The 10,557-nt window shown below is 37.4% G+C and overlaps 1 pseudogene across 1 annotated transcript; it reads left to right on the top strand.

Moving 5' to 3' along the window:
• The first annotated feature begins 7,057 nt into the window (after positions 1-7,057).
• LOC147491403 (small ribosomal subunit protein uS19-like) lies at positions 7,058-10,552 on the top strand (annotated as a pseudogene). The gene is made up of 3 exons (XR_015198478.1): positions 7,058-7,269; positions 9,324-9,461; positions 10,217-10,552. The product of XR_015198478.1 is annotated as a small ribosomal subunit protein uS19-like (transcript).
• The last annotated feature ends 5 nt before the right edge of the window (positions 10,553-10,557 follow it).

Genomic DNA, 10,557 nt, shown 5'->3' with positions numbered 1-10,557 from the left:
TAAGCACTAGTCGTAGATCAAGTCCTAGGGGGTACGGTGTTTGTTTTTCCTACTTATAAGTGCTAGCTAGACTACTTATAAGCACTTGTAAGTGGTGGACCACTTGTTTTTACCCATTTGTTTTTTTCCCACTTATAAGTAGTCAATGGTCAAAAAAACTTATAAGTAGGCCGAAAGTTGTAAGCTATAAAATCCTACTTACGCCAACTACGCCAACTTATAAGTTGGGATTAGACATAAAATTACATAACTACCCATGGACGCATATAAAATTACATAACTAACCAATTAGCAAATGAGTTGATGCAAATGAAAAGAAGTTAATTTCTTTCCAATAGTACTTCATGATTATCATAATAAACAGTATGTCTATTGTGGATTGTTTAATGCATGGTCTATATGAATATATTTCTACTTCCATTAAATTGATTTCTTATATGATCGTCATTAACTTCGACAAGAGAGTACATGTGTTATTAAAATATGGGTAAAATTGTAATGTCGCTACTTATAAGTGCTTGAAAAAACAAGCAGGTTTTAGGACCTACTTATAAGTAGCACTTATAAGTGTTTGACACTTATAAATATCAAGCACTTATAAGTAGAAAAAACAAACACCCCCCTAGTCGAAAACAATTTTTTGAAGAATCTTCCCTGGTCAATTGCTTTTCTCTTTCGCCCTCAGTGTTCTCCCTTGTCGCAGTTTACTCGTCATAACGTCAACTTCTACCACAATCTTTATATTGGGATTATATCCAGAATGTTTCACGGACATACCTTGATAAGCGAGACCATGTGTTAAACTAGTTAAGTTCCGAACAAGAGTATCACAAAACTGATGACGAATAATGTTCTTCGATACAAACTTGTTGGTAATGTGCTCGTAAATTTGGCTATAACATGCATCAAAATTTGTGATCAAATCCAAGAACCATACTGAGAAAATTCATCGGTGATTTGTAGGATTATTTCTACCTGACTCTAAGAAGTTCACACGATTCGACCGTGTCGTCCTTGTTATCCATTCGCTTCTTTGTCGACATGAACCTCGAACAACACAATGGTCTGGTCTTGGATGAGTTGATCAAGATTCGATACTATGACGTTGATGTCTTTAATGAAAGTTTCCTCGTGAATAGGCTCTCTTTTATTCTGTGATGTTTATGTCCATTGTTTGTAACTTAAGGAGCTCAACTACTACTACTAAGTATTTACAATAAGTAGGGTGCCTCTCTTTTTTGAAAATCCAAAATTTCCGAATTCCGATCCTATGTTTTTCCGAATTTGGCCATGATATTTGTGTTCCGATATCCGAAATTTCGATATCTAATTTTTTCAAAAAATAATTGGATCGGAATTGGATGTGTTTTCAAAATCCGATCCGATTTCCGATTAATTTCCGAATTTTTAAAATATAGCGGTCTATTTCATATAGTTACTAAATTAAAACTACAAATAGTTTACAAAGCAAATAAAAACCCTAGAGAAATAGAACATTGTCTCTCTCACAATTTCAAAAAATCAATATTGTCATTGTAGTACATGTCTCAATTTCTCCCATCCTACCTATATTAATATCCCTTTCTCCCATGATGCTCATAGGGAGCCATGTCAGCAATTTTTTTAAAAGAACCCATATTTTAAAAATATTTACTTTCTTTTTTACTTAAATACCCCTGAAATTGGTCTACTTTGTAATTTTATAGAAGTCTATTCAGTCTTTTCAGTTCTTATGAAAAACAAAAACCAAACGTAGGCCTTTATTTTGAAAAATAGAATGATATGAAAAATTCTTCCTCAACCCTAACAAAAAAAAAATCAAAAGCAAAACAAGAAAAAAAAAACCCCTCACCCCCCCTGGTACACTTTTTTTTGAAAAAGAAAGTAGCCACATCCATCTTATAAAACAAAAGCTTCAAATGAAATCCACAATTCTCCATAAAAAAAAAGGAGGCACACAAAGAAGAAGAAATCTAGAATCTTTTACCATCTGGATACAAAGGGGCAAGACCCAGACATGAAGAACACCCAATTTCCACCAAACGTTGCTCAGCTCTAATGTTTACAATGCGATCCAGAATCAGGCTCTTCACTGTGATCCAAGTATGACTAGAACATTCAAAGATTTAGAAAAGAGAGGAGGAACTTTAGTTTTTTGGCTGTTATATATTCAACATCTCATCTTCATCAGCACGCTTTTTGGGAACTAGAAACTTGCCATTCAAAGGATCTATTGGACGAATTTCACGGGTCGTTTTTGTGTTCCATTGCAAGCATTGGCAGTGGAGGCAGAACTCCAGCTCGGAAAAGAATGTGTTGAACAGGTTTTGATGGCTGGGCACCAACTGACAACTAGTACTTTACTCTATCAAAATTGAGCCCCATTCGCTCACCGCCATCTTGACCTATTAATGGATCGTAGTAACCCAAGACTTCAAGATGTTTGCCATCTCTGCGACAAGTACTATCAGCAGCCACAACTCTGTAAAATTGTCTGTTCCTACATCCCAACCTCGCTAATCTTATCTTAATTGCCATTTCAATAAGCTTGAGTTTTTGCTACTTCAATAAGAGTGCTCGCCGGTACACCATTGATCAGTCTCCTTGCAAAGAGAAATCAATAATCAGCTCTGAGCCGAGTTTGCATGATTGCCATTCCGAAATGATGTGTTGTTTTACGGGTTTTTTTGATGGTCGACTTGCGTCTTTGGATAAATTCTTCGGCGACATGTGAAACCCATGGCAAGCACAAACAATCCTAATTTGATTTTTGTCGTACCTGTAGGTCACTCTAGAAATGGTTCTACCATTTGGTCTTGGACCTGTGGTACAAACCCATGGTAGATCTGGGTACGAACCACTTCCCCCCGAATTTCAAACCCAGTGCAATTCGGCCTTATGACCCGAACTTGACAGAGGGCCTTCCACAGTTCCAATGCCTGATTGTGGTATGCTTCCTTGGTCCTGCTTCCCTTTGTCTCCTCTTCAGTCGGTGATGAAGAAGACGCACCACCTTTTGTCCCTGCTTTCTGATCGGAGCAATGGAGAGGAGCTCAAGAAGTTTGGACTGGCTTGAAAAACGGGGATTTTTCAAGAAAGCTGGATCTCTACTACTAAACATTACTAACCTGCATTTCCCCTAATTCAATTCCTACTATAACACAACAGTCAAAGAATCACAATCAGCTAAACAACATGCCTAACCAAATACCTTAAATCCAATTATAACTCAAATTCCATAAAAGGTAATTCACATTACTTCCAAAGTAAAATCTCATTTGATGTATGTTCACATTATTATTTTATGATTGAATGTGTATGAAAAGAGTTGACTTGAATTATGATGTGTTTTATTTTTGTCAATTTATCTTGACGCAGTTAATATTATCATTTTGGAACATAAATTTTATATGGTAGGAAGAGATAAGAGTAGGGCGTTATGGAGAGTGTTAAAGATTGTTGCAGAGTATTGTCTTGATTTTTGGTGTTGGAAATTGTGTTTAGATATGGTGACACCTCCAACCAATTGGAGGATTCGAATCATCCTTGAAAAGAATGACGTTCGTCATTGAAAGATTCAGGAAGTATGTCAGGACTCTTGATTCCTGCTGTCGACCGAATCACATATGTTCATTCACTCAAGGAAGAGGCAATCCCTATTCCAAATCAATTTGCTATTACTAAGGATAATGTCAGCATCTTGATTGATGGAGTGCGTTATGTTAAGGTATAATAACGTTCTCAGCTCTTTTTTGTTCTTTGGGGAAAAACAGAAAACGTGTGTATTTGTTAATGTTGAGAGTTCCTCTTTTCTAATAATGGTGTCTCTGTTGTAGGTTGTGGATCCACACACAAGGCATCCTATGGTGTTGATTGTTAAGAATCCGATATTTGTTATTATTCAACTCGCTCAGAGACCAATGGCATAGCGAACTGGGAAAGATTACTTTGGGTAAAACATTCGAGGAGAGAGATACACTGAATGAGAGAATTGTGGTAAGTTGACATGTACTGTAGAGTGCTTCTTCAAATATATTATTCACTTCAGTAACAAATATATATAGGAAACGCTAAGAGTTTTAGCCCGTCGAATAGAAGCTCACGTGCGCCTCTTTGAAGAGTTGTGGTTTTAAATTTGTTGACAGGCAGGACATTAGGACAACGCCCACGAATTTTAGTTTTTTATCACATATCAACTATCCAGCCAGGTCTGTGAAAAATACCAAATATGCTGGACCTTGACACAATGCATATGTGTAAACTGTAAACTGTGTTCAAAACATTCCGTTAACAGTTCCATACAAAACATTTGGTTCACACAAACAAGAAGCATTGGAGAAATCAAGAATGGTTGAATCACTGACTACTGAGCTTGAGATTGTCAAAGTGGAGATAGTGCAAGCTTTGAACAATGAAATACTTTTTTTTTGATCGGGTAAAAGAGGTGATATTTAATAAAAATAGGGCCAAAGATACATAAAACCTGGCATCTTCTCCTTAAAGGGAGACGTCTGAGGGAGGTCCTCAAACAACAGATGAACACAACTTATCTAGTCAAAACAAAAGAAACATCCAGAGAAGGCTTGCACCATACACTGCGCCCCGACGCCTCGCCCTCAGAGTGGAGCTATGAGAGAATCCCAATTCACCATCATATCAGCAAGGAAGAAGTTACTCCTGTCCTTATGCGCTCCCATCCAAAACCATAGGATTCCTTTGATATCCTTAATGATTCTATCAACCCTCACACCACCATTACGAAAAATTACATTGTTCCTCGAGTTCCATAACCCCCATATATATGATGGCATATGGCAGCAGACACCACAACTGATCTGTAAACCCATTTGACATAGGAAGCTTGGACCACTTCTTGAGCAGTTCACACACTGATGTAACATGGGAGATAGAGAGATGTGAGAGGTAACCCCATACTTAAACTGACACCGGGCAGAAGAAAAAAATTGTGCTCAATACTCTCTTCACACAAGCGGCACAACGCACATCTGCTGGGGATGATCATACCTCTTTTCCTCAAGTTATCGACCGTAAGAATCTGTCCCCAAAGCGTACACCAAATGAAGAATTTAACCTTTGAGGGAGCTTTAATTCTCCATACAATCTTATATGGGAAAGGAGGGATAGGACCCATCCCCTCCCTGTTAAGATTAACCAATTGAGTGTAAAAAGATTTGAATGTGAATCTTTTCTCCTTAGACCACCTCCACTCCCATTTATCATCATCACCACCGTAGACTTTTGCGTTTGCCAGAGAATTATATAGAGCAGCCAGGGAAATAGCCTCACTCTCTCGGAGGTTTCGTCTTCTTAAGTGAGGATTCCAAATCACCTCATCACCTTCAATGTTCATATGACTCTCCACTGTACCTTCTTTACTGGAGGCATATTTAAAAATATTAGGGAACTTTGCTGCAAAAGGAATAACCCCACACACCACTTATCAAGCCAAAAACGAGTGTTATTACCCTGCCCGACACAATGAAGAATACCGTCGAAAAAGAGTGTTTTCGATGCAAGTATACCTCTCCATAAACTGCACCCATAAGTAGATGTCACCTTCGGCGGTTGCCCTCCCCTCTCTTAATTGCCATATTTATTAATTAATAATGACCTTTCTCCATAAGGCTTCACTCTCAGTACCATATCTCCACAGCCACTTGGCTAATAAAGCTTGATTCATAAGTTTGAGTTTTCGTAGCCCTAAGCCTCCTTCCTTTTTCGATGTACAGACCTTATCCCAAGCTAACAGATGGAACTTTCTTTTCTCTTCACATGATCCCCACAAGAAGTCTCTCATAATTTTCTCTAGCCGTTTAGCCACACAAGAGGGAATAGTCAGCAAAGACAAATAGTATAAAGGGAGATTTGACAACACACTCTTAACAAGGGTCAACCGAGCACCCTTAGAAAAGAGCTTTCTTTTCCAGCCACCTAATTTGTTTTGGAAGGACTCCACCATCGGGTTCCACACTTCACTATTTTTATACTTTGCTCCTATAGGAATGCCTAGATACTTACAAGGGAGAACATCTACCTTGCACCCCAATATCTCAGCCAAGTTGCTTATGTTGTCGACATATCCCACACTAATGATTGATGACTTAGAGAGATTAATTTTCAGTCCAGAGATCGCTTCAAACAACAGGATAATGGATTTTATAGTGAGGATGCATTCTGGTGACGCCTCAGTTAGGAACAATGAAATACTTGCAGCTTCAAGTGTTCAGCAAGCTCCTGAATAAGCTGGAATCATCTAGAAATGAAGAAGAGAAAAGTAAGAAGGCAATGGAGAGTTTCGCGTCAGCTTTACATGAAGTTTCCTCGGAAGCTATAGAAGCTAAGGAAGAACTTAACTTATGCCCACTCACAACTTGAAAATCACGTGTTCATTGTACAAATGTGCTTTTGCATTAAGTACATCAACTAAAATACTTTAGCCTGAAAATTAACAGCCTATACATAGTAAGTTTAAAAAAATAGCAAGCCCGACCACAAGTCGGGTAGCATGGCTAGTCTTCCTATTTACTGAATTAATGTATTAACATTTCATGAAGAAAAAACTTGTTGAATGAATGTGTTAAAAGGTCTAACTTGTTTACTGAATTAATACATTTCAAAATGATTGCTAAATGAATGTATTAACTGGATAAAAAATGGTTATCCTAAAAGAGAATATGATTATATAATAATTCAAATTTCCAATTTGCTTCTGTATTTTGCGGATTCCGAAATTTCCGAATTCGAAAAAGAAATTGTCATCCAAACAATAATTGGATCGGATTTGGAAAAGATATTGCTATCCAAACAAATTTAGAAATTTGTCCGAAAGCCCTTTATCCGATCCAATCCGAAGTTACCAAGCAAGCAAGCAAACATATTTTTCACTTGAATCCCGAATCCGGGTGGGTCACACAGCTTGCTTGATAATCAAGTTTATAGAAGTATGGGCCATTTACAAAGGCCCGGCCCATTTAGTTTCAAAAACCCTAAAAAAGCAAAAAAAACTCTCTGCAGCTCCGAAACCTAGTTTAGAAAAGCAGTTGGGGTCTGATTTTTTCCAAAGAAGAACGGCAATTATGGCGGAAGCAGAGGTTGAGGTAGGAGGAGCAGCACCAAAGAGGAGAACGTTTAGGAAGTTTGCATTTCGAGGAGTGGATCTGGACCAGCTTTTGGACATGGGAACTGATGAGTTGGTTTCAGCGTGGTTTGAAAAGGAAACCCATGGCTCTTATCAAGAAGCTTCGCAAGGCTATTTTATTTTCAAATTTAATATGTAGGCTGTAGCTAAGAACATCCTTTATAGAAATCTAGTTCTATAACCAAGTCTACATTGCCATGGTTCAGTAATGTAGACAGCGTAAACCTGAAAAACTGTCTCCATTCCATTCCATTTAAGCTAAACTGAGTGGAAAGCAGTTTTCCAGCAAATATCACAATCAAATGTTACAATGTTATATACTTTTTCTCACACTTTTCAGCTGGCGTCCTAAATTAGTCAAATGATCCTTTGGTGCGAGTCTAAATTGATGGTGTTTAGTTGGAAGAATAGCACTGTGCAACTGTTTAAACAGTTGCATATAAGTATGTCATCTGTGAATGTCCAAGCTTTTGGACTTTTGGCGTTGGGGTTCTTTTTCGCATGAAGATCACTGTTGAGTTATACTGATCTTCAAACCAACAACTCATCTCCCCAAATCTGTAAATTCTCATGGTATAATTCAATCCCACATTTCAACACTTGTTATAAAACTCCCCTTAGTGCTCTTATCCGATCCTAAAATTTTTGAACCCAAGGTTAAGCTTTTTAGCGACCTTGGGATTTCTGGACGCAATCTGGGAAAATTTATCTCGTCCGAAACAAGTGTCTTGACAAGGAGTTTGGATTAACAAATTATTCCTACGGTGAATTTTCTTAGGAGTTTAGTTCTTACAGATAGAAAACTTTGGGTTCGTTCTTAGGAAGGGGAGTCGGGTGCTCTATGAGGCAGAATGGGTAATGGTACCAAACATCGCAATCCTGAGACACCATGGTGTGCCAGAATCCAATATATCAAAGTCCACATTGGTGTACCCTCGAGCTATGTCTCATAAATCTGACCGTTTTAACTATTTGGTATTAATACTCAAGAAAATGGGTTTTAGTCCCTCAAGTAAATCGTTCGCACATGGCCCACATGTGCTTTTGTCAACAAAGAAGACTACATGGGAAGCGAAGGTGGCGGTTTTTAGGAGTTTTGGGTGGTCCGAAGATGAGTGTATCTCTATGTTCTAGAAGCAACCCCTCATGTCCCATTCTGTGGAGAAATTGGAATCAGCTATAGATTTTCTTATAAAGAGCCTGAATTGGACCTGATTTGATGTTTCTAAAATCGCAAGTGTTATAGGATTTAGCTTGGAAAAGAGAATCATCCCAAGAAGCTATGTTCTTCAACCTCTGCCCTCAAAGGGTCTGATAAGTAAGGATGGCGTGGTGACAGCTTTCAGAGAAGCGGAAGATGCTTTCTTGAAGAAATATGTGATCAAGCATCATGATAAGATACCTGAATTGTGTGAGGCATACCAAAGAGAGATGAGTATTCAAGGTGTCGGTCTTGGGTCAACGGATGGATGTAAGACTGGGATATTGTAGAATGTTTGCTTCATCCTTATAGAATAATTAACTTCTTATGTAATATGGTACTTTTTTGCATAGACATGTTTCTCTGCCTGTATTATATATGTTTTCCTCTAGCCGACGTGCACGATCATTACTCGTGTTTACATGCAACATTTAGAGTTATTCTTGGTGTGTTTTCTGTAGAATAACTTATATGTGTCTGACGGTTGTGTTAAGCTTTGTGGAACTTGTGTTTGGCCGTACTGGTTCTATTGTTTAGAAATGACTGTCATTTAGGAATATAATAATAGGTATATATGCAATTGGGTTGGTTGGGTTGGTTTAAACAACCCAATTTGAGAGATTGAACAGTGGGTTAATATTGTTTGATAGTCAGATTGATGGGTTTTATTCAAATTGCCCAAATGAATATATTAAAGAATGGGATTGTCATATGTAGGTTGCATTTGGAGTTTATTGGTTTAGTATTGTTTTGTTTCAAAATGGTTATTTAGGAACTGGGACAACTAACCCTATTTGAGAAATTGAACAATGGAATCTATGTGTGTTGTTATTTGATAGTTTTTATTGGATAAATTGATCATTTTGTTTATTTATCATGTTTGGTTGTCATATGATCTATGTTTTTGGTTATGTTGGAAGTACTTTTCTTATGTATTATTCATGTGTGTTTTTTTACTGTGAGAAGAAGCGTGATGCTCCTGCTGGTGAGAAGCCAGAACCTGTTAGGACTCATCTGCGTAACATGATCATTGTTCCAGAGATGATTGGAAGCATTATTGGAGTTTACAATGGAAAGACCTTCAACCAGGTTGAAATCAAGGTATTTTCACTACCATTTATAAATGTTTCCAATACAGTTGACCACTATCATTTGTTACTGTCTGTTTTTGTGTTTATTGATTTCGTGATGAGACCAGTTATGGCCATTGCTAATTGTTGTTTTGAGCTCACTTGTGATAATTGGCATATGGAAATTGAATGATTTAATGTTGTTGTGATTCGTAATTACTGAGCTGTTTTTATATTATGCAACCCACTGAGTTGTTGAAGTAGAGTAAAATTATTTTTTAACCTAGCTAGTGGATGCGTTACTCTGGTTTTGTTTCCTCAACTTGTGGTTAGCCAATACGTTTGGGTAGTACATAGATGAAATCTAGAAGACTGTCGCAAAATATTGTGCTCTGTAGGATTTGGCTTTGTACAATTTAAGGAGTGGAAGATGAAGTGTGTTTCTAATATTAAACCAGTATGTTAAGTCTTCATTTGGTAAATTTGAACAAAGTGTAACCTGGATGTCAAGTCTTCATTTGGGTAAAATTGAACATATTAAGTATATTCATATCGTTTCTGTACAACGAATACTACTGTTGCTGTGACTATTATATGAAGTTTTATACGAATCCAAAAAGGTTATATATAGGTGTTTTTAGGTGCCATGCATTGAAGGTGTACTAGTTATTAGGCTACAGTGGCCTTGAGTTATCGACTCAAACAAGCAAAGTTAGTTATAAATGATCTTTTAATTTCGAAATGTTGATTATAAGATGTGCTTATGTATGTTATTTGGTTTTACAGCCTGAGATGATTGGCCACTACTTGGCGGAGTTTTTGATTTCGTACAAGCCTGTTAAGCACGGAAGACCTGGTATTGGTGCCACTCACTCATCTAGGTTCATTCCGCTCAAGTGAAGAATGTTCTGGTCGTTCTTTTTAAGTGCTACTGCCCAATGCTTTCAGCAGGATTTACTTTTGTTTGAGGAATAGCTGTTTGCCTGTCTAGAACTTGTTTTGTTCAAGTCTGATTACAAATGGATGTCATGAATTAGACTTTATTGTCTTAGTGCTTTATTTTATTAGTATGAACTTCTCTTTACTTCTCCTAGCATATCCATCTTTTGGTGCCTTGTCATTTCTCT

This window comes from Coptis chinensis, chromosome 6 (assembly GCF_015680905.1).
Source record: "Coptis chinensis isolate HL-2020 chromosome 6, ASM1568090v1, whole genome shotgun sequence".
NCBI classification, from domain to species: Eukaryota; Viridiplantae; Streptophyta; class Magnoliopsida; order Ranunculales; family Ranunculaceae; genus Coptis; species Coptis chinensis.
Note: the sequence above shows the minus strand (reverse complement) of the source record. Positions and strands in the feature narration are given on the sequence as shown.